Below are 19,658 nucleotides of genomic sequence, written 5' to 3'. Positions count from 1 at the left end.
TAAGACTGGGAATCTCAAGAAGTTTATGGTTTCAGCTTCTCTGGGCTATGTTTCATTAGAGTTTAGTTGCAAACACTAGGTATACCTGGGCAAATGAAACTGATTTGTTTTGAAAACATCAGGAATTAGATGGAGAATTCCAGGTAAAGGCAATACCTAAGATCTCATCCTGTCTTCCCTGAAAAGAGAGTAGAAATCACATCCTTGATTACAGAGTTGTAGAATCTCATACTTTCAACCAGTGGTCATGGGAAAATTCTATCTTTGATTTAGAGATGAAAGGGGCATACTTTTACAAATTGATTTGCCTGAAGTCACAAAAACAGTAAGTGACAGCCACAATTTGAAACCAGGTTCTCTCCAGATCCAGATATTTTCCCCCCAATATGCCACATTACTTCTAAGGTAAGGAGCTATATAGTACTTTTTAGGGATAGTCATCATAATTGCCACAAACTGCCAATCTAACATGGAAGTGAATGGGTAAGGGGGTAGGAAGCAGTAGGGTTTTTGCTTTTGTTTTTTTACAAAATCCAACATGCACAGACTACATATTTAGAATTTCTTTGGATCTGATTGTGCAACTAAATCAAACATTTGATCAGTCACCTAAGTCACATTAAAGTAAATTTATATACTCAGATGTAAGGGCCTTTCAAAGAGCTTCCTTTAGCGCTGCTTTCTACTCTCCCAGGTTTCACTCTTCATCACCCCCCCCACCACCACCACACACACACCCAGCTGACCTAAGAAAATGCTTGGTTTGCCTATATGAGGACCAATTACAGTAATTACTAATTACAGTAATTTATATGAACTACTAACCATTTATGTCTAATTACCATGTGTCTAGGTCCCACTGCTAGCAGGTGCAAAAGATTATGGAGGGCTTGGTTGGTGAGGGTAGTCCTTGGTCATAAAAGACAGCAGATGACAAAATTGTTGGCTATGTAAATTAGGCCACCAACATGAGGAAAAACCGTATTTTAAACCCGTTGTGAGGGACTCCCCTGAACTTTTGATTTTTGATTTTTAAACTTTTATTTCTCTTTTCCACTTTGGCCACTTATTGGATACTTTGCTTTGGTGTCCTTGATTTCAGCTATGACTGACTACTCTGTGTCTGAATTCTTTTATTCCATTTCCCATCTCTCATTGGATGTACTCCTTTCCCTCCCTTCCACACACTGCCCTCACCACTGTCTTTGATTCCATCTCTAGATAGACTTCTCAGTATGACATAGTCCATAGAAATACTCTATCCTTTTTAATTATCACACAATTTATTTGAGTATACCATGATATGATCATGACTCCTCTTATGCAAGTAGCAACATCTTAAAGCATAATATCAGTGATTCATATCATAAAATATATCTCTACTAAACTTTGCTGTGCTTTATTTGGTTATAAGGAGGTCTCTTGTGAATTGTGTCAGGAGTGTTTGACCTATTTCTTGTGTTATTTGTTGTGTTGTGTGGTTTGTCTTTTGTTCTCAAAGAGGACCATGACACCAGAAAGATGATGCCATGACTTGCAAGTGACTTGGATTTAAGTGAGGGAGGGCTATGCAAGGTCACCATCCTCCCTCTCTCCTCTGGAGCCATCTGGGCCCAGTGGTGAGATATAGATCAGGACGGCTGGAGATGGCCCTGGATGCAGTGGGAGATGTAACCTTTTTAAGCTAAGGTCTTTCTGAGTTTTCAGTCTGACTGAGGCAACTTGGATAAAAGCATAGATGGCACACTTATCAAATTTGCAGATGACACAAAGATGGGAGTCATAGAAAAGCTATTCATAGAATCATAATTTAAAACTGGAAAGAACTTTAATCATCTTCTCCAAACAAGTCAGTATCCAAAAAGATTTCAATGGACCAGTGTGTTTATAATCGGCATATGATGATGGCTTCTCTTGAAGTCCACACAAAGGAAAAATGCAAGCAACATTTTCTCTAATTTTCTTTGAAGTTATGAGATGACTTCTGTGCATTGTAAGCTAAATTCAGTATTATCTATCAAAATCAGCATTAAAGGGGACTTCAGAGGGCATCAGATTAACTAATACTTAAACAAAAATCTCTGCAACAAAATACCAAGCAAATACTCTCTTGGCAAACAACTACCTTATGAGGAAACCATTTCATTTTTGGATAATTACAGTTATTAGGAAGTTGCTGTTGTAAGCTGGGCATGACCAAGACAGTCTTGTGCATCAAGTCCAAGACTGGAAAAAAGCTGTTAGTTTTTCCAATAATTAATAAAAAGAAGTTTACTTGGAGCAAGGTACATAACAGGTGCTTAATAAATGCTTATCGGTTGATTGACGTCTTCCATTCCTGACTTTCTGCCTAACAACATGTCTTTCCAATAGACTCAATCCTTGGATCTCACTTATCCACAGATGTCCTGGTACGAATCTTCCTAGATTTTGGTTCACAGATATTCTTTTTCAAAATCTGGCCTTATCTTCTTGGGCCCAGGCAGAATGGATCTTCCCCCAGCTTATTGTTTTGTTTTGTTTTGTTTTGAGGATATAAGTACAAAAAAAGAAACCATTATTTTCACAAAGAACTTGCATAGACAAATTTATATGTAAACACATATGATATAAAATAAAATGAATAACTACAAGCATATACAAAGTGGTTACATGTACAGTAACTTGCAGGGAGGGCCCTAGTAGGTGGGGAGATCAGGAAAGGTTTGACATAGAAGGTAATGACTGGGTTTCATCTTAAAGGAAAGAGAGAGACTCTATGGGGGAAAGGTGAAGACTTAAAAAGATCTTTAAGTTTAGAAAACCCAAATACAGTGAATGCAGTTTATATGACTCAACTTAAGCCTGCACCACTTTGATCTCTTTATTACAACTGCTCACACTTCCTGTCCCTAACCAGCACTGGCAGGCCAGAGTGGTCATGGTGGATATCATCAAGCTTCTGACTCAATAGGCTCTACTGGTCATGAGCCCATGCACTCAAATGACAGACATCCCTTAGTCCTATATTTGACATCTGCATTTTGGAAGGACCTAGAAGAACTGATATTCCTGGAACAACCTTTGAGAGCCCAAGATTCCCTCCATTTCATGGTGAGGTGTCAAAGGGGGATATTAATAGAGGGGCTAAATATGTTTATCAACGTAAATCTCAAATGAAGCAAATGTAACAAGTAACATGTTATAAACTAGATACGTTCTAGCTTAACTTCTTTTTTATAGAATCAATAGACAAGCATTTATTAAATGTCTACTATATGCTTAGCACTGTGCTAAACACTGGGTACAAAATAGGCACAACAGAGGGAAGGCACAAGAACCAAGAAGAGTTGGGAAAGGCTCCCTGCAGAGGATGGGATTTCATTTGGAACTTAAAGGAAGCCAGTAAGAGTGGAAGAGGGAGAAAATTCCAGGCATGGGGAAAGTTAGAGAAAATGCCTGGAGCCCAGAGATGGGGAGTCCAGTGTCATTGAATTGACGACTAAGGAAAGAAGACTGGAAAGGTAGGAAAGGGATAAGTCATGAAGGGCTTTAAATGCCAAACAGAGCATTTTGCATTTGCTCCAGGAAGCAATAGGAAACTACTGCCATTTATTACATAAGGGAGTGACATAATTGGACCTGTGTTTTAGGAAAATCAATTTAGAGACCTAATGGAGAATGGGTTAGAATGAGGAGAGACTTGAGGCAGGTGGACACCACAGAAGAATATTACAATAATACAGGCATGAGGTGATGAAGCCTTGTACCAGAGTGGAGGCAATGAAGAATCCAAGGTAACTTCTAGTCTGTAAGCCTGAGGCACTGGGAGGATGCTATTGCTCTCTATGACAATAGGAAAGGTAGAGTAAATGGGGGATGTGAGGGGAAAAAAATCAACAGAGTAAACAAAGTAGCATTTACTGGACTCTTCTTCCAGGGACAAGCCAAGACATTAGCCTTCAAAAAGACTTTGCTGGTCAGGAGCATTATGTGTTGGGTTAATGAGTGTTAGAGATGGTAATAATCAGGGAAGTAAGTATCTATAAATAAATGTTCAACAATCAGCTTCCAGGGGGAAAAGGGGAAGGAAATATACAAATGACACAATTTAAAATTAAATTTACATTATTAACATCACTTTCTTAAGTCTAGACAAAATCAGCAATAAATTAAACCCTGAGTTGATAAGCATTTGCTGATTTCTGACATGTATTCACACTGAAATTTTTACTTATCACTTCTTTCAGGCTGGCACAAGCTGGCCCCAGCATACCCCTGGTTATAATAGGAAGCTATTGGGAAAATGAGTCCAAGATGAGTCAAATTAGGGTAGTGAAAGGACAGTGGATCACAGAACACAGGCATGACTTCCACAGACAAGCACTCTAAAGAATCATGGAGTCGTGATGTTATCACACAAGTAAAATAAGCACTTTGTGATACTTAGAGCCTTTCCTCTAAGAAAATCTCTTTGACAGCCTCAGTGGTAAAAAGTCTCTTTTTCTCCTAAACTCGTTTATCACTGTGTTTCTACCTTTCTTTTGCCATTTATCACATTGATTTGAACTGTATTCTTTGAGTAAATGTCTTACTGTTTTACCGAATTCTCAATTGCTTTAGGTCAGAGACTTGTACAAAGTAGGCACTCCAACAGAGCTGCTGCATTCCTGAATGGAAGAACAAATAATTTCACTCCATTTCATTTGCTTGTGTTTTGATACTTCTGGCCAAAGAAAAGTAGCATTTATAATGTCATAGATAAAGAAATAGAAAAGTTGTATGGAAAATTTCTGTCTCCTAATCTAATGAATATTTAGATACATTCTTGTTCTTTGAATTTTAATAAAAAATTTTGAGTTCTCCCATTACATGGGATTCAGTAGTTTTCAATAACTGAAGCTTAACTAGAAAGGAAAGGTTCATCTTGATCCTTTGCCCCAATAAAATGGAGAATATAAGCATATGTACTAAATTAAACCACTCATTTTTTTTTAAAGCAATTGGGGTTAAGTAACTTGCTCAAGGTTACACGGCCAGGTCTTTCTTGGTGGGTTCTAAGTGTCTGAGCCAGGATTCAATCCCAGGTCATCCAGACACTGGGGCCGGTGCTCTTACTCGCTGTGCTACCTGGCCGCCCCTAAGCCACTCATTCTTTACTCAACAAGCATTCATGAGAACCTACCATGTGCCCAAGAATTGAACTAGATTTTATAAGAGATACAAGAGAAGGAAATAACCCGATCACTCTCTTTGAGGCTTTACAAAGAAACTTGAAACTTAGAATTGAGAATCTTAGAGAAGTAAAAGAAATCAGTGGTTCTTTAGTCCAATCTTTTCCCTTCTGCCCTGAAGCAAGAATCATCTTTAAAACATCAATGAAAAGTTCTGATTACACACTTTCTTTTTTGGAAGGGGGAGGGCAGGGCAATTGGGGTCAAGTGACTTGCCCAAGGTCACACAGCTAGTAAGTGTGTCAAGTGTCTGAGGCTGAATTTGAACTCAGGTCCTCCTGACTCCAGGGCCAGTGCTCTCCTCACTGTGCCACTATCCAGCTATCCAGATTATACACTCTCAATGGCTAGGCATTCTCTGTGTCATAAGACAGTCTCCTAGAGTTCTAGATACTCCAATTGTCAGGAAGTTCTTCCTTACGATGAAGTAAAATCTGTCCATCATCCATCTGTTGGCCATTGCTCTTCTCTCTGTAACGACATAGAATATCTAATCCTTTTCTAGAGAATTACTTCAAATACTCAAAGACAACTCTCTTAAGTCTTCTCTGTTCCAAACTAAAGCTCTCTGGGTCCTTCAGCCACTGCTCATATTCCATAACATCAGGAGCCATCTCATCTTGGCTGCTTTCCTCCGGACATCTTTTAATTTGCCATTGTTCCTCTTACAATGCTGACCATGCAATCAGCTAACAGCCATCAGGCTTTCCCCCGTGACCTAATATCATCACTACTACAATCACCCCCAGCAAGATGATGATAATGACTACATCCTCATTACTGTGGACAGTGTATCCTTTACTTAAAAGATTCTCACTGATTTATTCATTATGAAGAAGCAAAGTAAGCGATGTCATCCCAGGAAGGTAGGAATGACAAAGAAGGGCTGGCGTGTGACAAGAGGATGAGGTAACCGGGTAGCTCGTGTGCTCCACTAATGTCCTCATGATGTCCAGAAACAGTAGGAAATTTCAGGATATTAGGTGGACCTTCATAGTCATCATAGTTGCATAGAATAGCGAGGCATGGATGGGTTTTGAATCTTCATCATCGGCGGGAATACATATGTCAGTAAAACCAAAGATCCAGTGGAGTACCATGTAAGTATTTGAGCAAGTTTAAAAACTGTACATTCCTTTCCCCCCTTCCCCAAAGAAAGCCCTATAAAGGGGTGAATTGTTTGAACGAATTCACCAAGATAGACTATTGGCAAAGCTAAAAGATTTCAAATTCACAAGACGCATGGAATGTGGGATTCCATGTGAAAGCCGTACATGTCCATGAAAGAGGTCTTGATAAAATACCAAATTCATTCTTCAGTTATTGACTGTAACCATCATGATGCTGGATCCTTGGTGTATTAACCCTATCTCCATCTATTTGGTTGATTGAACCAGAATCTCGGAGGACAGGGTCAGCCATCTAATATATAATCCAACTATTCTTACTTACTGAGGAATACGGTGCAAATAAAAAGTCTCTCCTACCGGTTTGCAAATAGAGAGCAATGAATATGTTTAAATTGTTGTGGTGGTGGTTTCAAAAAGAGTCTCCTGTATTTTTTTCATTTATTTAATTTTATTAAAATGTACTTAAATAGTTAGACCCAGGCTTCAGGGGAGATATCTCATTTTAATTGTGAGACTCAGATATTATGAAATAAGCAGCACTCTAAGAACTGGTATGTGATGAATTAAATAACAAAGAACAGAGTGGCATTATGTCATTCTCTTTTTTGGGTTAGGGAACCAAGTCATTACTGCCTTAATTATTCCCATTTGTTAATTGACTCCCTATAAGATTTTATAGATATGAATTATATTCATGTCTTTGCTAAAGAGATATTTCTCTTCCAGACTTAGTTTTACTAGAATTCCATTCAGATGAGGCCCTCTGTCACCACAATAGGGTTCAGTTCTTCGCTGCAAGGAAAACAACCAAGTCAGCTGTGGGACACGAAATCTCCCTCTTGGAGCTAAATGATTGATTACAATTCGGTGTCTGATTTTGATTCATCTTTCACAAGAGTTCATGCACACAAACTCACACAAACACACAAATATGGCGGAAAATATCTTTGCAAAGCCCCAAACAAAATCAACAGCAGCACAAAGAAAGAGACTCAGATGTCAGCCAGAATGGAGATGAATAGAACGAGTGTAACAGGCACTCAGCTGCTGTATGCTTAGGGCTGGCGCGGATCCAGCTAAACACCATGCATTGTGGACAAGAAGATCTATCTAGTCTGGGGTGGGCTGAGGCCATCATCATTCATCAGGAGTCAATTCAGGAGTGGACTATTCCAATGTTATCACTAGTCCAAAAGAGACTTGGTGAACTCCAGGGTGTCTTTAAGAGCTCAGGAGCCTTTTCAGTCAGCCTGCGGGTCTGGTTCATTTCAGGACACCCAGACAGTGCACCAATATTGCGGTTAGAGACAGCATGGCTTAGCATGAAGCCCTCTGTACTAGGACTCAGGAGATTTTGGTTTGCTGCCAGTTCTATCACCAGTTAACAGTATGAGCCTGAACAAATGCCTCTGGATCTGTTTTTTCATCAGCAAAATAAAATTAGACCAGATGATCTCTAAGAGCCCTTTGGAGCTCTAGAATTCTTTTCTAGACTTTTCAAAATCCAGTTCACATTTCATGTTTCCGAATGAAGAGGAAGAATTGAATGCAGATACTACTATTGTGGAACAGACTCTGATCAATTAGGAGTAACTGGTTAGTCTAGGGACCATGACATCTTAGAGGCTGTGATGAGGGAGAGAATACCAGGAATAGCCTAATATATACCTATCTTTTATGAGAAAATGTTCCTTAAGGAAATAAAGAATAACAAATAACTTGAGAGATATTCAGTCCTCCTGGATGGGTCATGCTAATCTAGAGGGAGCTCAGTGATGCAATAGAAAGAACATTGGACCTGCAATCAGGAAGGAAGTCCTGCATTCAAATCCAAGCTGTGTAATACTAAGAAAGTCCTTCAACCTATCAGCTCGAGGTTCCTTATCTGTAAATCGGAGATAATAATAGCACCTATTATATAGGGTTAATATGAGGATTAAATGATATGATATGTAAAACACTTTGCAAACCTTAAAGTATTGCGTGTATATGAATAATTGTTACTCTTTCCAGAGACCAGTCTGGGCTAAAAGTCTAGGAACCATACAGAGCATACTGGCATATTTTATCTGGAAACTTCTGGTTTTCTTGGGGAGAGTCATGAAGTTTTCCCATATTAGAGGATGAGAAAACTTTTACTTCAAAGGTGTCAGGGAATGGTGGCAGTATAGGGAGTCCTCATCTCAAACTTTTGTAGAACAAGGTTGAGCTAGGAGTTGAAGGGCCACTTTGGCAAGTAGAAACTAGGTAGGAATGAGATACAAAGAAAGAAACCATCTCTTCATAAGAAGCTCATGTTCAAAAAGGGGAGATAATTGTACATATAAGTATGTATAGCCAATATATAAGAATAGCCTAATATATATCCAATAATTCAGACTATAAATAAACATGTACATGTGTATATATATATATATATATATATTTTTTTTTTTAAGCAACCAATTATGAGGTAATTTGAGAGGGAAAGCACTGGGAGGGAGTGCAGAGGGGAGGCAAGCCTCATGTAGGACATAGTATTTGAACTGCATTTTAATAGAAGAAAGAGAATCTACAATGTGGAGCTGAGTAGGTAGTGAATTCTAGGCATGTGGGCTGTCCAGTGCAAGGCACTGAAACTGGAGATGGAATGTCAAATGTGAGAAAGAGAAAGTCAGTTGGGTTGGATCGTAGAGTGTGGGAGAAAGAGTAATATCCAGTAAAGTTGGAAGGATCGGTGGTGGTCAGGCTATGAAAGTCTTTAAAAGAGATACAGAAAAGATTATATTTTATTCTAGAAGCATTAGGAACCACTGGAGGTATTTGAGTAGGGGAGTCATATCGTCAGATCTGTGCTTTGGGAAAATTACTTTGGCAGCAGTGTGTAGAACCGCCTGGAGTAGGGAGAGGCAGGGAGAGCAATTAAGATGCTTTTGCAATAATCTAGGTGAGATTTGATGAGGGCCTGAGCTAAAGAAGAACCTCTGTGAGTGGAGAGAAGGGGTCATAAAGGAGACATGGTAGAGATGAAAACAGCACGATTTGACCAATGGTTGGCTAAATGTGGTAAGGAAGAGCAAGGAGAAGATAATGCCAATATTATGAACATGGGAGACTGGAAGGATAATGGTGCCTTTGACAGAATGAGAGAAGTTTGGAAGAAAGGAGGGTTTAAGGGGACACATGATGATTCAATTTGGATATGTTGAGTTGAGGGGTCTCTAGGATATTGAAATGTCCATTAAGCAACTATATACACATGATGACATAGATATATAGCTATAGACATAGGTCCCCAGTCTCTCCCCTTAGATTCAATCACCAATGTAAGTGGGTGTGTGTGTGTGGGGGGGCAGTTTGTATACATATGTAGTCATTTGCATGGAGGTTATAGAAGGATAAGATCGGGAGTCCTTGGATAGAACCTTGGAGAATGCCCGCAATTAGGGTGCAAGATGTGGATGATCAGCAAATAAAGGCAACTAAGAAGAAGCATTCAGAAAGACAGGAAAAGAATGAAGAGAGCTCTTACTTGCTGTGCTACCTGGCCGCCCCCCATTTTATAGTTATTTTGAATGAAATTCTTTTTCTACCTTTACCTGCTGAATTTCATTATTAATATACAGAAAAGCTAATAGTTTGTGGGTTTGTTTTTATATCCTGCCATTTTACTGGTTAATAATTATTTAACTTATCTCTAATATTCTCATATTACCTGAAAAAAAGAGATGTTTTTCTTCCTCTCTTTCTAGGCTTATTCTATCACTTTCTTTTTTTGTTTTAAGCTTGCTACATCTAGTATTTCTAGAACCATGTTGAATATAAAATGGGGGGTGGCCAGGTAGCACAGCAAGTAAGAGCACCGGCTCCAGTGTTGAGAAGACCTGGAGATCGAATCCCGGGCTCAGACACTCAGCACCCACCCTGAAACACCTGGCCGTGTAACCTTGAGCAAGTTACTTAACCCCAATTGCTTAGGGGCGGCCAGGTGGCTCAGCGAGTAAGAGCACCGGTTCCAGTGTTGGGACGACCTGGAGATCAACTCCCGGGCTCAGACACTCAGGACCACACCCAGAAATAACTGGCCGTGTAACCTTGAGCAAGTTACTTAACCCCAATTGCTTAAAAAAAAATAAAAGAACATTTAAAATAACTATAAAATGCATAAAATATTTAAGAGTCAACCTACCAAGACACATTTAGAACTACAAAATTCTACAGAAATAAAAGACAAATAATTGGGGAGAAATTAACTGTTCATGGTTGGGCCAAGTCAAAATGATGAAAATTATGATACTGCCTAAATTAATTAATGAATTTAGTGCCATATCAATAAACCAATTGAGGACTTTTAAGACAGAAATGACCAGGAGACAAAATGATAACAAAATTCATCTAAAAGAGCAAAAGGCAAAAATGTTAAGTGAAATACTAAAAATTAGTACAAATTAAGGGGGCCTTTCATTAACAGATCTCAGAATAGGCTGTAAAGCAATAATCATCAAAACTATTTGCTAATGCTTAAAAATGAAATGATAAAGGAACATATTAAGTAAGAAAGAGCCTGAAAAAGTTCATTGTTTGATAAATTCAGAAACAGCTACCAAGATACTATTAAGTACTCCCAATTCAACAAAAATTGTTGGAACTACTAGAAAGCAGCTTGGCATAAATCAACATATATATATGTTGATTATATATAAAATATATATAAATATATTAAATAAATATATATTTAGATCAATATCTCATTCAATATGCCACAATAAACTCAAAATAAAAGGTCACATAATTAAATTTAAAAGAGAACGGTAATAGAATTCTTCATGAAACCACTCAGAGATGATCTTAAAAAATAAAACAGACTACTTCATTTATATAAAGTTGAAAAGTTTTTGCATGAACAAAATCAGTGCAGCTAAAATGAAGCAGTTAATTGGAGGAAATCTTTGCTGCAAATATTCTAATACATAATTGATATCTAAGACATATAGGTAATTGATATAAATATATAGGAATGAGGTTCATTCCCCAATAGATACTTGACCAAAGGATATGATAAAATATTTCAAATTACTCCAAGAGAAAAGAAAATTAAAACAGTTTTGAGGTTTCCCATCACACAAATCAAGATTGGCAAAGATTATATGTCACCTTTGTCCCAAGGCTCATTGGTATGAAACACTCTCCTTATTGGTGGAGAAGAATAATCTTCCCTGTGTGAGGGACAGGGTGGAGTTGACCAGAAGTGAGACCTTCAGTTCTCAGTCATTCCCTCTTTGGGAAATCATCATCTGGGTGCTTCTGGCTTCCATCTTTGAGAGATGAAAGAGGACAATTTAACTTTAGGTTACTTAAGGAAAAGACTTTGGGAAGTCATGAGAGGAGCAGGTAGTCTCCATCATGCCCCCTATTCCCATTGCTGCTCTGGAGACTGGGGGGTGTTCTCTTGGATGATACCAGGACACTCTCTCTTGGTTGAACTGAGTTCTACTTGCTCCCAGTGGGAGAGCTTCTTCACTATGTATTTTCTGTTATATATTCTCGTCTGTCTACCATCTCTGGTTTTTGTTTTGCTATAATTTGCTATAATATAACTGGGTTTCTTTGCTATTCTTTGTGGATGTTCATCGTGGAACTGGTATTAGGGGAGGAAGAGGTCAAGCCTTGGGTATAGAATTTGGAGTCTTTTCCCCCCACAAGTGGCAAAGCAATCAAAAGTTACCTCAAATCTTTATTAAAAACAATATTTAATGGAGCAGATCAATATACTTCTGTTCTGGTTTCCTCTCTCTCTCTAAGATGATCAGAGTGGTGACCTCTGACCCCGACCCCCCTGCTTCCTCTCCTAGAAGGAATGAAAGTCTCCCTTGGAGAACTGGGGGAGGGGGAGGTTAGACATGCCTATTCTGCCTCCATTTGACCTACAACACTTGGAGCCTTACTTTGCACATGGGGCCCCATCCCTCTTCCTTATATATAAAAAGGGGAAAATTATGATCATTGGAAGGAATGTGGGAAAACATCCACAATAATATATTTTGGTGAGGTTACAAAGTGGTGCAACCATTCTGAAGGACTATGTGGAACTATACCCTAATAGTCACTAAACAGTCCATATGCTTTGACCAATGATACCACTGCCAGGTTTATGACCTTAAGATATAAAAGAAAGAGAGAAATAATCCATATGTATGAAGGCATTTATTTTTAAAAAAAAAAAAAACCACTTTTTTGTTGTAGCAAAGAATTAGAAGTAAAGTGTGGGTCTATGCACTGGGGAATGGCTGAACAAATTATGAAATATGACTAATGCAATATTATTATACCATAAGAAATTATGAAAAGGATCTGTTCAGGAAATGTGGGAAGACTTAGATGAACTGATGCAGAATGAAGTAAGCAGAAAAAGAAAAAGGAAACCAAACAATTGTGAAATATTTAACTCTGAATACTATAATGACCAATAATGACTCCAGGAGACTTGTAATGGAACTTGCTTCCCACCTCTTCGCAGAGATTCCATGGACTAGAGGCACAGAGTTGGTCATATATTTTCAGACATGGCCAATGTGTGGATTTGTTTTGTGTAATTATACTTATTTGTCATGGGAGGATTTTTGTGGCAATGTGGATGGAGAGTTAAGTAGCAATAGTGATGCTAAAGAGCAAAGAAAGAGCCAAAAGAAAGGAGCGTCAACAAATTATTTCAAAGTCAACAAAAGAGAGCAGAGCAGAAGGAAATTTAAGAGGGGACAGACAAGCAGGGTAATGTTGCTACTGTAAAGTCAAGTTTGAAATACAACAAATTGTGCCGTGGTCACAAGGTGGGAAGACTCAAGACTGCGCCATATAACAATTAGCGGGAATATGCAGAAGCTTTGCCTGAAGAAGAATTAATCTAAGGAAGGATGTGACAATTGCCTTCAGATAGTTGAAGGGCCATTACATAGAGCAAGGATTAAACTTATTTCTCTTTGATCAAGGGAGGGGGATGAAAGAAAAAGACCCTAGAGGAACAATAAGTAGAAGTTGCTGAGGAATCTTTCAAATTGATGTTAAAAATTAATAAGTGTCTAATGATTAGATCTGCCTCCAAATGGAATGGGCTGCTTGGGAAGGGTATTGTGAGGAAGATTCCTTATTCAAAGTCTTCTAGCAGAAGCCAGATGACTGTATGTGCATGTGTATGTGTATATATGTCTGCTATGTGTGTGCATGTATACACATCGTGCCTGTGTGACATACATATGAATATATGAATGCTGCATTGTGTATATATGTGTAGTGTGTAAGGACATGTATATATGTGTATGCACACTGCACATGTATGTTTGTACATCTATATCTGTGTGGTGTGCGCATGCATGTATGCACAATTATATGTGTATATACACATATATGTACACTTTTAATTTTTATAAGTTTTAATTGATTTATTGGGGGGTATATTATCATCATTTACCTCAAAACCTGCTCCCTTTCTTTCTCCCAGAAAACCATACCATATAACAAGTAGAAGGTTTTTTTTTTTTAATTTTTTAATTTTTCTTTTGTCTTTTTGGAGGGGGGAAGGCAGGGTAATTGGGGTCAAGCTACTTGCCCAAAGTCATACAGCTTGTAAGTGTTAAGTGTCTGAGGTCAGATTTGAACTCAGGTCCTCCTGACTCCAGGGCCAGTGCTCTATTTACTGCACCACCTAACTGCCCTACAAGTAGAATTTTTAAGACAAAAAAAGTAAAACAATCAGTTTCACTGATCAATACATACAAAAGTCTGAAATTATAGTGTACAATACGCAGACCTCCCACTCCTATAAAGAGATTGAGTGGAGATGTGTCCTCTTAACTCTTCTTTTGAGCAATTCTTATTCTTTGTAATTTTGAAATACTGATTTTTTTTCATGACCATTCTTTCCATATACATTGTTTCAGTCATATGTTGTTCCTTGGCTCTGCTTACTTCTCTCTGCATCAGTTCATGAAGATCTTTCCATGTTTCTCTGTATTGATTACATTCATTATTTCTTATAGCACAATAATATTCCATTACATTCATGTACTGCAATGTGTTTAACCATTTGGGAGAAATTGTTGAACAGTTTCTTGCTTCTGGTATGGATTGGAGCAGATCACTTTTAAGATGCTTGGCAACTCCAAGATTATATGATTCTATATATCTTTGAAAACTTTTCAATTGGTAAGAAAGCACACTAATACAAACAACTAAGGGAAGAAAGGAATACCTCTGATCAAAAGAAAGGAATGATGATATTGAACCAGTGCCCAGAATTTAACCAAATTTTTTGAAAGTTAGCACTGGCTTTGTAAGTTGAGTTTGGGATTTTCTCATATCTCTGCACCCAACCCTAGACAAATCATGGCATAAGTAATGAGCATATTTTCAAATAAATATTTATATAAATGACATTTATAAAACAAAATATGCTTTCTGGACTTTGTATTCTTCATGCTTGTCTATGTCTATCAAGATAATATCAGAAGATTGTTAATAATGACATGAATACATTGCCACACACCACAATGTAGCCAGTAAATTGTGGATGGAGATTATAATGAATCCTCCTGTATCAAGCAAAACTGACTCATCATGTAAGTTTCAGATCACTCAGACTTCAGATCACACTTCAGGTCCACATGGAAACTGTATGTAAGCCTTCCCTAGGAGTCCAAGCTCTCTCCTCTAAAGAGGTCACAGACTCTGCCTTTGCAGACTCAGGAAGTGCCCTTGGGGAACCTTGAGGTTCTATTTAGGAATAGAAAACAACTCTTCCTAGATCTGATGATTCCTAGAACTCATTCTGAGGCCCATCGGACTACAAGAGCTGGAGTGGGTTTAGATGAAGCACAGACTCAGAAGGCATCTAGGGGACATAATGGATAGAACTCTGGACTTGGAAGTCAGACCTGAGCTTTTTTCTGCTTCATATACTTACCAAGGCAATTCACTTTACCTCTCTCAGCCCAGTTTTCTTATCTGTAAAATGGAGATTATAACAGCACCTACCTCACAGGGCTGTGTGAGCATCAAGTCAAATTAACAGCTATTTATTAAGCACTTCTTATGCACCAGGCACTGTGCTAAATGCTAGGAATAAAAATGCAAGAAAAATTATAGATAATCTCTGCCTTCAGGGGAATTACATTCTAATAGGAGAAAGTAACACACACACATACACACACACACACGAAAGCCACAAAAGGGGGGGAGAAGAAGGCACCCATGGAGAGCCAAGGTGGAGAACTCTAGAGATTCAGGAAAGGAGTGGAGTGAGCATGGAAGGCCTGAGGACTTCCTCAAAAAGGATCAAATGAGTGATATAAATAAAGTCCTTTGCAAATCTTAAAACACTGTATGAGCTTTAGCTATTTCTGCTGTTGCTGTTGCTGCTTGTCCTTCGTTCTGTAAGAGGACCATGACATCATGGAGGTGATGCCATGACATGCACATGAGTTGGATTTAAGTGAGGGAGGGCAGTGCAAAGTCACCAGCCTCACTCTTTCTTCTAGAGCCATCTTGGTCCAGTGGCCAAATATGGATCAGAATAACTGGAGATGGCCCAGGATGCAGTGTGGGACCTTGACCTTTTCAAGCTAAGTTCTTTAACAGGTCTCAGTTTGACTGAGGCAGCGCCCATTCAGTTATTAAGGCTTAATAAAAAATGAAGCAATGAATGGCATCTTTAAAAAATAGATCTGGGAGGGGAAGACCGTCAGGGTTTCTGGCCAAGACAGAAACAATTGTTATTTACATTCAATCTGAGTTAATCAGGACCTAAACAGGGACCAAGCAGAGCTTGGTCTGGCACCAGAGTGATTTGGGGTTAAGGCTGGTTTTTGAAGCTGGGAGTTATTTAAAGCACGGGATTGAGGAAGTGAGAGGAAGAGGATGACATTGTTCATTATTCAAAACAATGTTCAGGCATGATGAGCATCAAAATCACTTTGGGAAAGAAAGGGTTTGGTTGGAGGGGGAGAGAAAAAAGATGAAGGTAGAAGGCCAAGAATGAGAGGAATCAAGGTCGCCAGATTTGAACAAGTTTGGAAAAGGGACAGGGCTTTCTTAGGAGCCTACTTAAAAAGGCATACAATTCCAGCCACCGAAATTCCCCCATCACACATGTTACATAGCAACCATCACAGTGGTGTACCCCCAGCCTTAGATCATTGATGCTGGCTGTCTCTTGGCAGCTCAACCCTACAGCAGGCTTAGGGAATGACATCAAGAGCTAAGAGCCTTCAGGCAGAAGAGGTGATCCAGAAAGCTGTACTGTAAAGGTCACACATCTGGCAACCACAACCAGCCTCAAAGTATTTAGCAGAGAATGGGAAGCCATGTGCAGATGGTTATGTCCATACCTCCCAAGGAGAAGGGCAGGCAAATGGGCCAGGGGCCTCTCTGCGACTAGCTAGCTGTGCGACCTTAGACAAGTCATCTCACCTGTCTGGGCTTCAGTTTCCTCATCTGAAAAATAATGGAATTGAATGAGATGATCCCTAAAATCCGTTTCAGAAAGGCTGCCTATCTTAGACTAACTTAAAAAAAAAGTCTAGGAGGACTTGATAGCAGCACAATAAAGGTAATGATCTTTTCTATTCTGAGATTTCTAATTTAAAATGTAAAACTTACTATATTTGGTTTTCTTCTTTCCTGTTTCACTTAGGCCTAGCCAGCTACCCTGACAGTGCTTAAAAAGCAAGCGGTCACAGAGTAGCATAATAACTGTATTTGGGGTATCTAGGCTTGTGATTTCATAAGTATATAAAACTCCTGCTGTGGAAATGAACTCCACTGACGTAAATAACTTAGAGTCTTAGAGAAATGCCTGGGACACCAAGAGGCTAAGTGACTTGCCTGGGGTCCCACAGCGAAATATGTCTCAGAGGTGAGATCCAAACCCGTGTTCCTGTTTCCAAGCCCACCACTTTATCCATACCCCATCCTGCCCCTTCATTTAGTCAGGTAAATCATTGAAAATGCTGCCATATTTACTGGCATTTAAGAGCTAAATAAGTATGTCTTATGAAACCTAGTCCCGAAAGTGGAAGGGTCAAAAGTCATTTCAATGACATCTGTCAGTCATTACAATTATCCTCGCAAAGCATGTCATGTGCCCCCTAGCAAGAGGAACCAGTCATCCTGTTTTAATATTGTTAGGCCAAATAAGAATGTAAGCAGATCAAATTTGCCACTCACCACATTGTAAATAATGTGCAATGCTGACTCTTTGAATTCAGATGGAGGACATATGATCTTTTATCTACACCCCTCTGAAATGTGGGTAAAGTGTCCTTATAATTGGCTGCATTTTTCCAGTTTTCAACCCTCTGATTGGCACCCTTCAGACACAACTTTTAGACTGGACAGCAGGAAGAAATTGAAGTATCTGGATTCTTTTAATCCAAAAAGATTTCCTCTTCGTAGTCCCTGCTTCTGTCTTCCATTCTCTCTACACACGGGAGGATATGTGTATAAGCAACGAGCTTATAAAGCAATTACCTAGGGTTCATTCAGAAGGAGAAGCCATTCTTCAGGGATGGATTAAAAAATTAATACAATACACTAGAATGATGTACATGACAAAAGCATGCCTGCTTTACCTTGTTTCACATTTGACCATGTGAATACCTAGGCCACAAAAAGTCAATAGGAAAAATGAACAATTTGGTCTTCAAAGAAGTTATTTTGTCTCCATAATGCCAACAACCAGTTTGACCACCATGTTGGTACAGCAGAAAGGGCACTGGATTTAGTATCAGAACACTTGGGTTCATATCCTGGTTCTGCCACTTTCTACTTGTATGACCACAGGGAAGTCACTTAATCTCTTTGGGTCTCAGTTTCCCCAAATGTAAAATGAGAATAGTGGACTACATTATTGCTCAAAATTCTTCTAATTCTTCTTAAACCTGTTCTCTGATTTTCTTTTAAGAATGGGTTTATTATTATACACTGGCTCTTTAAAAAAAAGAAAGAAAAAAGAAACATAGCCTTACTACGTTCTTGTAAGGCATCCTTCATGCATGATATTAGAAAATATCCCAGGGAGAAATTTGACCAATCAAATATGTATTAAGCACATACTATATGCCAGGCACCTGACAAGTTGCCAGCAATAGAGGTACAAAGAAGGAAAAAAATCCCTCTTCAACAAAAGCTTCATTCTGGTAGAGTAGGGAGGGACAATTGCATATCAGAATACAGACAGCATAAATATAGAAAGAATAAATAAAAAGTCTATTTATGGAAAATAGTATGGATAAATACAGATAAATAGTGGATAGCAGTTTGAGCCTGAGAGCAGAGGCTTCTTACTTTTCTCTGCATATCTCCAGCAATAATGCTTTTTCGTTCATTCATTCTCCAGCACAGGAACATTTCTGAGGTTCCTGGGAGTGATGCGTCACCGCTCAGAGGCTTTGTCCTGATCACTCCCACAGGAAAAGCCAAAGGACTGAACGGCACCGATGGCCCATGCAACACCATGCAGTTGGATGGATGACCATCAGTGTGTGTACATTGAACAGGCAGCACAAATAGACACAAGCATGGCCCAGAATTAAAGAGAAGAACAGACTGAACTGCCTTCAGAAAGCTGCAGAATTTCACAACGACCCTGGCCTTCTCCTAGAAACAAAGACCAATCGATTTTTTTTAATGCTACCTTTCTGCCAGTTGCTGTGCAGCTTCAAGACATGGGATACAACAGTCTTTGGAGAATGAAAGCGGAAAACACTGAGAACAAGAGAGAGGCGCGAGGTGGGTGTTAACAGGTTGTAAAATAGAGCCAGGGTGAAGCTTGGGAGAACAAGAGTAAAAGGCATAATCAAGGTGGGGTCAGGCATGGATGACAGGGGGTGGGTCTGCGCTGCCCTCTGGGGGGCCACAACTTAGTGCCACCAACACACATCCATTTCTGCAGCTGTGATGCGTCTTCACAGCTTCTGGCCTCTCCCCTCCGCCCGCAATGCCCCCGGCTCCTGTGACTTGGTCAACATTGGTTTGCGGGGCGCAATCTCTAAGAAGAAAATGACAAACAAATCATTTTTATTTGTGCTTCAGAACAATTCTGCGAAGTCGGTTTCTATTGTGATCACAATTTTACAAATTAGGAAACTGAGGCTTGCCAAGCGTGGTACAGTTTTTAAGTATGAGACTTAGGATTCAACCACTATACTACCAAACCTGCGTGTGTGTGTGTGAGAGTGTGTGTGAGTGTGTATGGGGGAGGGGGGGAAAGGAGGAAGTTTGAAATGAAATGGAATGAAAATGCAAACTTCCCATATATTCTTTCAAGGAAAACAAATAGGAAATT

General features: G+C 39.1%; 1 pseudogene; it reads right to left on the bottom strand.

The window, feature by feature from the left end:
- The window catches only part of LOC138160937 (prefoldin subunit 1 pseudogene), a 30,237-nt pseudogene extending 11,408 nt beyond the window's left edge, over window positions 1-18,829 (bottom strand).
- Between the last annotated feature and the right edge of the window lie 829 nt (window positions 18,830-19,658).

Source organism: Petaurus breviceps, unplaced genomic scaffold (assembly GCF_028583685.1).
Source record: "Petaurus breviceps papuanus isolate PSGF00001 unplaced genomic scaffold, PetGlider_PUasm1.0 183, whole genome shotgun sequence".
Classification (NCBI taxonomy): domain Eukaryota; kingdom Metazoa; phylum Chordata; class Mammalia; order Diprotodontia; family Petauridae; genus Petaurus; species Petaurus breviceps.
The sequence above is the reverse complement of the archived record's forward strand: the minus strand, read 5'-3'. Positions and strand labels throughout refer to the sequence as shown.